General features: G+C 46.1%; 1 long non-coding RNA gene across 1 annotated transcript; it reads right to left on the bottom strand.

Moving 5' to 3' along the window:
* Window positions 1-8,862: 8,862 nt before the first annotated feature.
* LOC311241776 lies at window positions 8,863-10,678 on the bottom strand. The gene is made up of 5 exons (XR_014620574.1): window positions 10,544-10,678; window positions 9,824-10,046; window positions 9,487-9,710; window positions 9,095-9,221; window positions 8,863-9,012 (listed from the first exon to the last, which is right to left on the bottom strand). It is a non-coding gene; the product is annotated as an uncharacterized lncRNA (long non-coding RNA).
* Between the last annotated feature and the right edge of the window lie 2,991 nt (window positions 10,679-13,669).

The raw sequence follows: 13,669 nt of genomic DNA, 5'->3' as shown, positions 1-13,669 counted from the left end.
ATTATCCTAAGACTGGTAAAATAGATTCCTTACCTGAGATCAGATGGTATCCAAAAAGATTATTCCAATTCCTGATCGCCATTACAAAAATCGATCCTTTTATTGATCCAATGCTACGTACTGTAAAGACATATTACACACTGTTCTGATGGTCCACAATGACTCCTGAGCGTCTCGGGGTACATGCGTGAGAAGTAAAATGTGGATTCCGGAGTTTTTATTTCTCATCCATTTTCATTGAGTCCATTCCAAAAGGGTGCATTACCATCTGGGAGACGATAGGGGGCGCTTTTTTCACATCTGAGCGCCTGGTGGGACTGGTTTCCCAACGGTAGACTCGGCTGATGAAATATGAATTCAGATCGCTAATAAAAAAAAATCACGCTAATTGTCGTGGTGGGCATTCAGGGGGCGGACTGTTAACACGTGTTATGTCGTTTTGGGCATTCAAAGTGTTAACAGTAAGACTCCATATTTTGTGCTTGAGCAACTTGTTTACAGAAGCATACAGGACCATAATACGAGAGGGGCCAGAAATGGTCAGTTTGTACTCCCTCGTCCTAGAACCAATGCTTTAAAGCAGTCTTTTATTTATAGGTGCATAACACTCTGGAACAACCTACCTAGTTATCTCTACACTTTTAGTAAATCGATTTTTTTAAAGAAACTCAAATGTACATTTGTGTATGGGTTTTTGCCTATTAGCATACAAGTTTTCTCATTTTGTATCTTTAAAATTGGTATTTATTGTATGTTTTAGTTAATTGCTTTGTTTTTCATTTCTATTTATAGCATCTGTGAAAGTAGCTTACTTGTGGTATGCTGAATCCTTGTTTTTATATTTTGTATCGATCTATGCATTAATTGTTTTATGTATTATGTTGTGTGGACCCCAGGAAGACGAGCTGGGAGCTTATAAAAAAGAAAATAATAATCATAAAAAAGAGGCAGATGGCTCCATGGCTGTTTTGTGGGCTATTTCGAACAAATGAACAGAATGGTATGCATGCTTTTTATTGCCATTCTTTGAGTGGTGTTGATGATCAATAAGGATCCTTGACGACGAGCATCACTATAAGCCCAACAGCAAGTGGGCGCTTCTGCTGTGTGGTAAAATGAGTTTGGTCAATTATAAGTCCCATTGTTGTGGGCATATAGTGTTTACTTGGCAACCTTATCGGTGCACTGCACATGGCGTTTGTTTTGGAAGCGAGTGTCTTCATCATTATTTTCACAATCTGTTAACAGTCAGTTTTACTTGAAATGGGCAGATTGTGCGCATGGCAGACCACTTCGAACCACATTATGTAAACGAGAAAAAAAACACGACTGGTTCTCATCTGTTGTGCACATTCCCACTAAGGTCAAATAAAAGTTAAAATATTTTAACTTAAAAAACTTTTTTGACCATCTAGGATGTTAGGAAGAACACAAGATCTGTATTCAGGTTAAAGTCATTCGGCTGGATTACCCCTCCTTTGACGTCACTTCCTACTACCAAATTGCTGTCGGCTGAACAAGCTGAATTTGTGTCTAAGATTTGATCTCAGTTTTACATTTTACTTTATTTTATCATCAGTTTTTTTTTTTTTTGTGTGTTATCTTATCCTCTGTGTTACCCTATTTTACCCTATTTTCAGTCCTGTCTTCTATTATTTTATTTGAGCCTAACCACCTGACGTTAGCACTATCGCCACGGATACAAATGTCTCCCTGCAAAGACTGACATGGATACCTACAGAAAATAGCAGTACTTCAAACAAGGATATTTCATATGGAGGAAGAACTAACTATACCCTGGACCAGCGGCGTCGTTTCAGTAAAAGCCAAGGTATGGCAATGAGGGGGGGTGAAGGGGGGCTTACCCCCCCTTGGTAGATTTTCTTTGTCAAATCAGTTGTGCAATAGTCACTTTTTGTTATGGTTTGACACCGACCCCAAACGCACGACACAAGAGAGTAGGAATTCAGAGTTGCCAAAAACAAGGGCTTGTTTATTGAGACTAATTAATGAGCACAGAATAGGCAAGTCAAACAAGACAGGTACACAAGCTAGGGGGAAAATGTTCTGCTGCTCTGCAGCTTCTCCCGTGGTGGTAGTAGGGGGTAGCAGATGCTGACGTCTGAGCCGCTCTGCAGACTTCTCTCGGCAGAATCTCCGAAGTGTTGCGGGACCGAGAGAGAGAGAGAGAGGGAGCGAGTCAACAAGGGTGCAGGTGGAACGAGCAGGAGAACAGGAGAGGTGACTTGTACCCAAATACAAAAGTTATCCAAGTGAACTAATCTTCGTGTAAATACACACAGTGAGCAAAGTTCCAAAACACAATCCCAAGTGAATCTCTTCGTGTAAATACACACAGTGAGCACTGTTCCAAAACACAATCCCAAGTGAATATCTTCGGTGCAAAAATAGACACTGAGAGTGAAGTCCAAAAAACAATCCAATGTGAATAATATCTTCGGTGTGAACAACACACAGTGGGAGATGTAAAGTCCCAAAAATATTATCCCAGTGAGAACAACAAAAAGGCGATCGCTGGGTGAGTGACTGTCTGATAAAAAAGGTGGTAATCTTCAGTGTTATAGAAACACACGAAAATGGAATTTGATCAAGACAGTCAGTAAAAAAACTCACCCAGACGTAGTGCGTAATGAGTGCTGGAACAGCAGCGGAGCGAGCGCGTCGCCACGGGGAAAAGGTGTCCAAGAGGAAGGCTTCTTGGAATATCCTGGAGGTAAAGCACAGAGAGCAAACAGCAGCAGCAGCAGGAACGGAGAATGCAAACAGAGAAAATATCAAAACGATCCAACAAAACTAGAGTGGAGAAACGGGGTATAAATAATACGGGGATGCTTGATTGACAAGCAGTGACAGCTGGGGGATGTGATTGAAAAGCGTGTGGACAGGAGAGAACCAATCAACGACGTCTCTGGGAAGAAGCGTGTGAATAGGGGAATGAAATGATTAACAGAAAACTTAAAGGGACAGAGCGAGTGGGAGAGCAGCGGACCAATCATCACAGTACTTCAAGAAGCCTGTGGTGGGGAAAGAGCCAAACCTTACAGTACCCCCCCCCCTCCACGGGAGCCACCCGGCGACCCACACGGCCCCGGCCTGCCCGGACGGGACCCAAGGAAGCCGGCGATCAGGGGCACTGGAGAGGGGGACAAAGACAGAGGCCCGGAGAGGGGGACCGGAGACGTGGACAGAGGACCGGCGAGGGAGGCCGGAGACGGGGACTGGGACCCGACAGCGGAGGCCGGGCACAGGGACAGAGAACCGGCGAGGAGGGCCGGAGACGGGGACTGGGGCCCGACAGCGGAGGCCGGGCACGGGGACAGAGGACCGGCGAGGGAGGCCGGAGACGGGGACTGGGACCCGGTGAGGGGGCTGGACGGCACCTGAAGACACCGGGCACGACAGGAGGAGCTCCACCCCTTGATGGCACCGGAGGACCAGGCGATGTGGGGCTCGTGCAGCGCGAGCCAGGGCCTGCCCAGGACCACAGGGACAAGAGGAGAGCTGGTGACGAAAAACTGGAGCCTCTCAACGTGGTCACCAGCAACGGTGAGAAGGACTGGACAGGTGCGTTGAGTGACGTCAGCCAGGCGGCGATGATCCATTGCGAAGACCTCCAAGGGCCTCTCGAGGTCCTCAAGTGGAATGTTGGCCCGGGTGGCAAACCCAACGTCCATGAAACTCCCCTCAGCACCAGAGTCCATGAGTGCACCCACCGTCGCCCGCTGGTCCGCCCAGGCTAGGGTGACGTCCGCCAGACGGTTGGGTGGTGCACGGGTGGGGGAACAGGAAAGACGGCTCACCAGGATCTCCCGGGGTCTTGGCGAGCCTGGTCCTCTTGGCCGGGCACAGCAATTGGAGACACGGTGTCCACCCCGGCCACAGTAGAGGCAACGGCCGGAGAAGAGCCTGGACTCCCGTTCGGCCGGGCTAAGGCGGTTGCGTCCCAGCTGCATGGGTTCCTCCTCGGTCACGGCTCGGGAGGGAACAAACCCACCAGTCACGGAGGGGGCAGGGCGGTCAGCACTGTAGAGGCGGCCGCCGGGAAAGGGAGCCCCTGAGCGGCGGTCGATGGCACAGTCGTAAGGCCGGCGAGGCGGAAAGACCTGAGCCCTGGACTCACTGAAAACCTCCTCGAGGTTGTGGTACTCGGGGGGGTACGTCTGGGGTACAGAAAACCTCCTCGAGGTCGTGGTCCTCGGGGGGTACGTCTGGGGTACAGAAAACCTCCTCGAGGTCGTGGTCCTTGGGGGGTACGTCTGGGGTACTGAAATCCTCCTCGAGGTCGTGGTCCTCGGGGGGTGCGTCTGGGGGTCCCCGTCGGGTTCTCTCACGCCTTCTCTCCTGGAGGCGTCCGTCGATGCGGATGGCGAGGCTGAACAGGTCCTCGAGGGAATCAGGTTCCTCCCGGGTCGCGAGCTGGTCCCTGACTGCGTCACTGAGCCCCCTCAAGAAGGTTAGGCGAAGAGCAGGTTCGTTCCATCCACTCTCCACCGCCGCCAGTCGAAACTCCAAGACATAGTCCGTCACCCTGCCGCTCCCCTGTCGGAAAGTCCCCAACCGGGCTCCAGGGTCCAGACCTCGGGCTGGATGGTGGAACACTCTGCGGAGCTCCGCCACGAAGTCTGGATAGGAAAACACAAAATCTGCCTCCATTGCCCAGGAGGAAGTGACCCACTGGGCAGCATGGCCTGAAAGCAAGTTCGTCATATAAGCCACTTGGGACCCACGAGCAGAAAACCGGCTTGGTTGATGACGGAAAACCAACTCACATTGCATGATGAATGTGGCACACTCCTCGGGATTGCCGTCGAACAGCCGTGGGACGGAGAGACGGGGTTCCCGAGGTGCGGGATCTGCTGGGGCTGCGGGGAATGCTCCTGAAGGTTGTGAGAGATGAAAAGCATTAACGGTGTCGCCCAGCGAGTGAAGCTGAGCGAGAATGTCGGACTGTTGTCCCGCCATAGCGGCCATTGACCCTTGCATAGGCAGGACCTGATCCCTGAGATTCTGCACCGCAGCCGCAGCCCGCTCTAATTGGTGACTGTGATCCCTGGTCAACTCGACTTGATTAGCAAGTGCGGTTCTGACCCTCTCTGTGTCGGCTGGGGTCGTCATTTTGGTTGGATCGTAATGTTATGGTTTGACACCGACCCCAAACGCACGACACAAGAGAGTAGGAATTCAGAGTTGCCAAAAACAAGGGCTTGTTTATTGAGACTAATTAATGAGCACAGAATAGGCAAGTCAAACAAGACAGGTACACAAGCTAGGGGGAAAATGTTCTGCTGCTCTGCAGCTTCTCCCGTGGTGGTAGTAGGGGGTAGCAGATGCTGACGTCTGAGCCGCTCTGCAGACTTCTCTCGGCAGAATCTCCGAAGTGTTGCGGGACCGAGAGAGAGAGAGAGGGAGCGAGTCAACAAGGGTGCAGGTGGAACGAGCAGGAGAACAGGAGAGGTGACTTGTACCCAAATACAAAAGTTATCCAAGTGAACTAATCTTCGTGTAAATACACACAGTGAGCAAAGTTCCAAAACACAATCCCAAGTGAATCTCTTCGTGTAAATACACACAGTGAGCACTGTTCCAAAACACAATCCCAAGTGAATATCTTCGGTGCAAAAATAGACACTGAGAGTGAAGTCCAAAAAACAATCCAATGTGAATAATATCTTCGGTGTGAACAACACACAGTGGGAGATGTAAAGTCCCAAAAATATTATCCCAGTGAGAACAACAAAAAGGCGATCGCTGGGTGAGTGACTGTCTGATAAAAAAGGTGGTAATCTTCAGTGTTATAGAAACACACGAAAACGGAATTTGATCAAGACAGTCAGTAAAAAACTCACCCAGACGTAGTGCGTAATGAGTGCTGGAACAGCAGCGGAGCGAGCGCGTCGCCACGGGGAAAAGGTGTCCAAGAGGAAGGCTTCTTGGAATATCCTGGAGGTAAAGCACAGAGAGCAAACAGCAGCAGCAGCAGGAACGGAGAATGCAAACAGAGAAAATATCAAAACGATCCAACAAAACTAGAGTGGAGAAACGGGGTATAAATAATACGGGGATGCTTGATTGACAAGCAGTGACAGCTGGGGGATGTGATTGAAAAGCGTGTGGACAGGAGAGAACCAATCAACGACGTCTCTGGGAAGAAGCGTGTGAATAGGGGAATGAAATGATTAACAGAAAACTTAAAGGGACAGAGCGAGTGGGAGAGCAGCGGACCAATCATCACAGTACTTCAAGAAGCCCGTGGTGGGGAAAGAGCCAAACCTTACACTTTTGGTGAGTTGTTTCTATACAATTCACTTATATGACATTTAGGTATGACACAGGACTACAAAAGCATTTAGTATATAAATGTTTCAACAGACTAAAGCAGGGAACCACATTATTTTGCATACAAATTATGCTGAGCAGAATGTAATATCATAACTGTCATGTGTGGGGCGGCTACGTGGCGTAGTGGGCAAGGCGCTCACCACGAAATGCTTGTCAGTTCGAGCCCAGCGCTCCACATTTGCTTTCAGTTTAGCTGGTCGTCTGTACTAATACACATTGGCCGTATTAGGGGGTGGGAAACTGATGGGTGGGGATCGGGCGTTGTGGACAGCGACTCCTACAGGTCGGTTGGTGCGCCTGCGCAGTAGAATCAGGAAGTGTCGGGGGCAGCGTGAGCCTCCCACGCGTTACTCCTCGCCACTGAGAGATCGAGCTGCGCAGGTGAAAAGATGCGACTGGGTCCGTGTACGTTTTGATAGTTCGTTTTTCGTTTCAAAAGAAAAAACGAAAAAAAACGGAAATACGAGGTGTTTCCTATTTCCGTTTGAAACCAAACTCGAAAAAACGGGGAAAAACTGAAATACGGACCTGTTTTTCGTATTTTGGTATCAGAATCAAATGAAAAAAAACGAGTCAATAATGGGCCGTGTAGGGCCGTGTACGTTTTGATAGTTCGTTTTTCGTTTTTGATGTGAAGAATGGAGAACGGAACCACGTGACAAGTACATTTTTCAATGTAAAAGCCATGCACAATCTAACGTGAACGAATATGTGACCCGACGTGACCAAACCCGATTTGATCCGCTGAGAAACAAGTGCCAGAAAAGGAACAATTGTTCCTTACAGCCTTCTCACTGTAAAACAATACCATACAATACATTATACAATACAGTCAAAGTATCTTGCTGTCTTCAACTGGAAATTATAATTCTATTCTAACTGGAAACTGTTGCTAATATCTACCCGTCTTTAAAAAAGGGTTATTACATGGCGTTTTCACATTCGCCAAAATGCTTGATTGTGATCAGTGGTGCAGTCGTAATATGGGAACTGGTAACGCGCCACGTGCACGCGGGTACGTGCATGCGCACGCGCGCGGGGGTACGTGCATGCGCACAGAACAGATTTCTTTTTTTTTTTAAATAGAGAAGCTGAAAAAGGTAGCAGGATGTAGCCTTCAATATATAAAGAAATTATATTGTCAACAGATATGGTTGAAAAACAAACAATGTTTTAAATGCAATACCGGTAGTTACAATTTCTTTAATTGAATCAACTTAAACTAGAAAAGTAAATACAAACTAAATTAACAATGTAAGTTACATTGTTAATTTAGTTTAATTGAATTAACTTAAACTAGAAGTAAATACAAACTAAATTAACAATGTAACTTACATTGTTAATTTAGTTTGTATTTACTTTTAGTTTAAGTTAATTCAATTAAAGAAATTGTTTTACACACAAACACAAAAGCAAACTTAAAATAATCAGACAACTTGTGTTTACTTGAAGTTTGTGTGTGCAATGTGCATGACTCCTAGTGCACAGCCAGGGAGGTTTGGTGATGAACCTTGTGGTGCGCTCACACCCACTCGCGCGCGCAGTTATACACACACACACGCACACACAAGCGCATATACGCAAGTGCAATCTTTCTATCATACACGCTCTTCTTGCTCTCTATTTGTGTGAATGTGCGCGCGCGAGAGCAATTGGAAAGCTGGCGCGCAGCACGGCAGACGCTTGATTCAATCATAAGCAGGTAGACCCCCATCACGAATTCCGAGCCACATTAGTATTCACCTCCACTGCCATCACACAGAATGAAGGGGGAGATGCATTCAGATAGCCAACACCTAGTCTACCTGCGCTTTTTGTTATGTAAAACGGTGGCCGCCGGCCGGGTACTAGTCACAACGAATGGATACAGCGCATTTTTGTGTGCGCGTACACGCGAGTACACATCCGTGCGCGATCGCGCATACTTAGTTCTGCCTCAGTGATCTAATAACACGGCGTGTAACCGCGCGTGTGCACAACTGCACCCCTGATTGGTCAATAGCGCTCGGTTGCCCATAGCAGCGGTCAATTATTTCTCGATAACTGACCGCTGGCATGGGCAACGCGCAATAATGACCGCTGATACGGGTAACAGAGCGCTATTGACCAATCACAATCAAGCATTTTGATCGCCACTAGATGGCACCATCTACCAGGCTATGCACAGCTCAGTGCATGTTGTGCTGTTGTGAGGAGCCACAGAAGTTATCTTAAACTGTTTCTATACCTGTCATTGGAGTTATGTCAAGCCGCGATGCAGGGTCTAGCACTGTCAGGTCCTTCAGGAGTTGGGAGTCGTATAAGTGCTTCATAGAAGGCTCTTCTTACAGTTCTAAAACAGTAAAACAAATCATATTCATTAGTGTCATTTCAGGGCACACAACAGACTTCTCAAGTTGAGATCATAACTACAATAATAATAATATACTCACTGAAAGATTTTCTTCCTGGCTGAGACAGGGATGTCTGCCTGTTCGATGAATGCACATGTCTGTTCTCCAATGAAGAGCGCTTCATCTGCCAGCTGATGTCCCTCTCCATATTGCACCTCCTTGAGAGGCACACCCATGATGGACCTGGGTGGTATGAGGAAGGCCAAAAACTGCCTGATCAGCCGACACATACCACGTCCTCATTGCTGTTGAAGTATGCCTATATGGAGAAAATAATCAATGGAAACATACCATAATACATGGAGATATCGGCGGAGTGGAGTTTAGTATTACAATCTTACCTTCAAAGCCTCCCACTGGTTGAGTACTCTCAGTATGCATGTGTGCAGACTGAGCCATCTGATAGTGCAGTAGTTATCTGACTCTGTAAACTCCTGAAACTCCTTGAAGAGCTCACCCCTCTTTGCACTGAAAACAAGAACATATTTTGTAGGTAAAAAACAAAGAAGTTCCAGGCACTCTTCATATATATACACTCTTCATCTAAACACTGGAGGCACACTACAAGAACGCTGCAGCCCTCCTTGTTCTAGTTTATATTTTGTAGGTCTGCTCATGGTGTAGGCTACTAATAATAATATATGGGATTAGTTATGAGTGTGTGTGTGTGGGGGGGGGGGGCATAAGGGAGAGATGGGGGTACAGGCAAGAGGAGAGAAATTGTAGTTTTTACCTTTGGTCAAAGTGGTTGTGTATCCCGGCCAAAATGCTCGCCACTTGGCTGCTTTGATTCCACAACCAGTGGCAAGCTGGGCAAGGTGGCAAATGCAGCCCAGGTCCTGGACATTAGGCTGGCTTCCCCTTACTCTGCTAATAACAGAATTGTACCGGCCTTTCATGACACTGGCGTTGTCGGAGTTGAAGGCAACAAGGTTCTCCCATGGAATTCCTCTTTTGCTATTGGAAAAAAATAAAGATATGCCCATAAAACAACCTGACAAAAGCTGCTATGCTCTAATATTAGCTGTTACAATTAAATGCAAACTAGGTAGACAGTGAAATTATCTTACCTCAATACTTGGGATATCTTCGCATATAAGTTCTCAGCATTACCCACATTGCATATGGGCATGTCTAGGAACTTCGTCATCACCTCCAGATTGGACTCATCGTAGATTCTTGCAAGAATGACAAATTATTTGTCGTTGTTTCTGTTGTTCGATTCGTCGCACAACAATGAAAAAGGCTGAGCTATGCTTGTAACGTCGTCATCACACTCCACAGCTATGGCACCTGTTGAGCAAAAGAGTCCATTGATTAGATTTGATTGTCCTTTATATTAGCAAACAGTATTATTTATAGATCCTTTTCACAGCAGCCATTTAACAGAACGCAGGGTAAACCTAGGCTAGTATATTGTCTATTCATTAGTAACGTTAGCTGCTAGCTAGTCTGTGGCTAGCAATGAAAGCCACAAAATGGGGGAGGGGAGCCTGATGTAAACAAGACGAAAGTCTTTCTCAGGTCTGCATCCTCTTAACAATTGTATGTATTGAGCTGTACTGTACTGTACCCATTCTGCAATCTGTTAATAAACGTATCAATCAATCAATCAAACAGCAAACACGTTGGCAGCTAACGTTAGCTAGATGCTAACGTTGACTAACTGGGCTGGATATACGATAGCTAACGTTAGTTCGCAGTCAAAGTCAAACGTTAGCAAACTAATAGTTTGGTCTATGTTTCTAATACATGCCGTCAAATATTATGTCTTTATGAATGTACCTTACCTTTGAGCAAACATAAGTGTCCTTGGTAATGGTCTTCACATTCAGTTGTTTATGTGGGCGACGACACAACACAATCCACCGCTTGCACTTCTCTAGTTTTCGTATGGGCTTCGGGAAAGGAATGAAATATACTCCGAATTACAGGTACCCCACGCACAGCGTTTCACAATCAGATATTATTTAAATAATAACATAAAACTGAACTCTTGACAGTGGTTTCGATCACAGCCGTCTGGTTTGATACAACCTTCTTCTCTTCTTCTTCAATAAATTAATGGCAGATCGCGACCACAAAAGGCGCATACCGCCACCTACTGTACAATCCATTAAACCCCATAACACACAAAACAGATTCCCTATATGGGAAGAGCAAGGCATACACTCATTAGGGGATATTTTTAACAAACAGGGTTTGTGTAGTTATGGAGAAATATGCAAAAAATTTAATCTCACCAAGTCCACATGGCTTTTTTACATACAGTTACGGCTATGTTTGAAGTCTCACGGTGTTCCATTAGACATACCAATTGAACACCACAGATACCACAAATTCTTCTATGAAAGAGAGACATCGAGTGGTTTTGTTTCAGATTTTCATCATCAATTACTAACGTCCTCGTATGAAACCCTCCAACTAGACTCTGTCTGGAGGAGGGATATACCAGACCTGGAAAGCGACTTTGATTGGCAAGCAGCCTGGGCAAATATTCGATTCACATCAAGGAACCCGGACCATCAACAAATCAATCTTAACTATATTCACAGGACATACTTGACTCCTATAAGACTGAAAAAAATGGGTCTTATACAAGACTCTAAATGCTCCTTATGTACAAATGGGGACGAGGGGACATTTATGCACATGTACTGGGACTGCCCACCAGTTAAGATATTCTGGAAAGAGGTGACCCAGCAACTATCAAACCTCTTAACTTGGAATATACCTGTACACCCCTCTGTACTAAAAAATAAATAAGAGGGTGAATATAAAAAAATTAGAAAAACCTAAAACAGCGACTCCTACAGTTTGGTCGGGGTGCCTGCTCAGCGAGGATAGGATCTAAGGGGGGTAGTGTGATCCTTCCACACGTTACACCCTCTCAGTGAGAGTCCGCGCTGCCAGGTGAAAAGAAGCGGTTCATTGGCTACACGTTTGTCGGAGGAATCACGTGATAGCCTCCACTCTCCCAGACCCACTGTGGGGGGTAGGTGCGCAGGAAGGGGATTGGGAATTGGCATAACGACTAACATTGGGATGGGAAAAAAACTGAGGAAAAAGGAGGGGGGAAAAATATCAATAAAAAATTAAAACAAAAATGCAGGGATGGAACCTTCCTGGCTGATTTAATGCCGTATTGTGTCCTTGAACACATTGACGACGTCCTCCATCCCCGTCAGCTCAAACATTCTGTCAGGGAAGGTTCCATCCCTACATTTAGGGCAATACGGCGTGTTCGCCGTCCATTGGGCCATACAGACCCGGCACCCGACGAGGCTTCGGCAGCATGGTGCCACCACGGGGTTCACCATCACATCTGCAAGATAAAAAAAAATTATTAGAACAATTTTAGATCATATAATTATTATATTAGTAGGCTATGTAATGATAATGGTAATAATAACAATTCTATGACTAAAGTCAGTAGGTATTTCCATTTGAATATGAGGATAACCCCTTAAACTCAATTTCCCCATGCATTTCCATTGTATCCCTATGTATCTCCAGTTTTATAAACCACTTGTTCCATATTGTAGGACAATGTCACATGCATATAGTGTTGCATGCATATAGTGCTGGTTGCAGTTTCATTTAAGCCACATCACAGTAAAATATTCAAAGCCAAAATGCCATTGTTTTATGGCTGCAGCTTTACACCAAACATGCATGGCTTTAAACAAAGCTTGTCAGAGCAGTGTGCATTTGTAATGATGAACCCACTAATGGGACTGGCCAGTTTGAAGAGGGTAATGCAATTATTACTTCAATTTAAAACGTCTGAATATGGTTTGTTAGTAGAGAATCAAGGTAAGTTACTAGCCTCTGCAAATAATACATTGGAAGGTGAGCTGCACACTGGACACCTGATCGTCTGTCAGGGCCAGTGTGCTGACCTTGTTGGCCCGGGCGTACTGGCCCAGGTCCCGCAGGGCGTCCCTGATCGCTGGCCAGCACCAGCTCCTGGACCTTCTACAGGGCTCCGTCATCTATGCGACTGGGGGGGGTATACAAAAATACAAAAAGTGAGGCGAGACAATGTAGTCTTGGCTTCACTTGCCAAAATTCAAGCAAGTCTGGGCGGCTGGGTAGCTCAGTGGACTAAGCACTCTCCTACCACCGCAGAGACTCTGGGATCGAATTCAGCTGTCAGTCATCCCTACTAACACAATTGGCAGTGTTAGCGGGGGGGGGGGGGGGGGGCTGCTTGCGTCATCGCTTAGTAAGGTGGTGTTCAAAAGGGCTCAGTGACTTGAAATTACACATGAGACTATTTTTGTGTATTTAAATGTCACTCTTCAGAGCCTATTGTGGTGAAAGAACTGAGTCTTGCATTCAAAAACAGGTTGAAGCTTAGATAAACACCATGCTTTACCTTGTGCTCTTCCTCTTCCTGCTCTGTAACAGCTCCTTGTGGGAGCTGTGATGGAGGGCAACTATTTTGCGGGCGTTTTGCCTCCAAAAAGCTACGCCTAAAGAGAAGATAATAGAGTTAAAATAGAAAATTAAAGTGCAGTACTTTTTGTCAATTTTAACAGATTATTTTTTAAGGTTAATGTGGTTCTGATAAAAGGCACAACACAGATCTAACACCCTTTATTCACATAATGAAGAAAACATTTATAAAGGGAAGAAATCTTGGGAAAGACCACAGAGAGAGGGACCCCTTCCTGCCAGCCAGGCTATATTAAATGATCCCTACATAATAACCTTTAAAACAAAAAAAAGTGTTGCCATACCCTTTAAGTGTTTACCATACCCTATAGTATAGCAATTCAGTTTTTACAACATACCAGTTGTCCCGGGCCCTTCCACCAGGCGGTTGCCCTGTCCATCACAGAGGACCACCTCCTCCTCTGCCCCCAGGTCCTGCTGGACCTTTAGGGCCATAGTGGCCACATTTGCCTCTC

The sequence above is a fragment of the Notolepis coatsorum genome (assembly GCF_963971535.1).
Source record: "Notolepis coatsorum genome assembly, chromosome: 15".
In the NCBI taxonomy this organism is placed as follows: domain Eukaryota; kingdom Metazoa; phylum Chordata; class Actinopteri; order Aulopiformes; family Paralepididae; genus Notolepis; species Notolepis coatsorum.
This window is presented reverse-complemented; position numbering and strand designations above follow the sequence as displayed.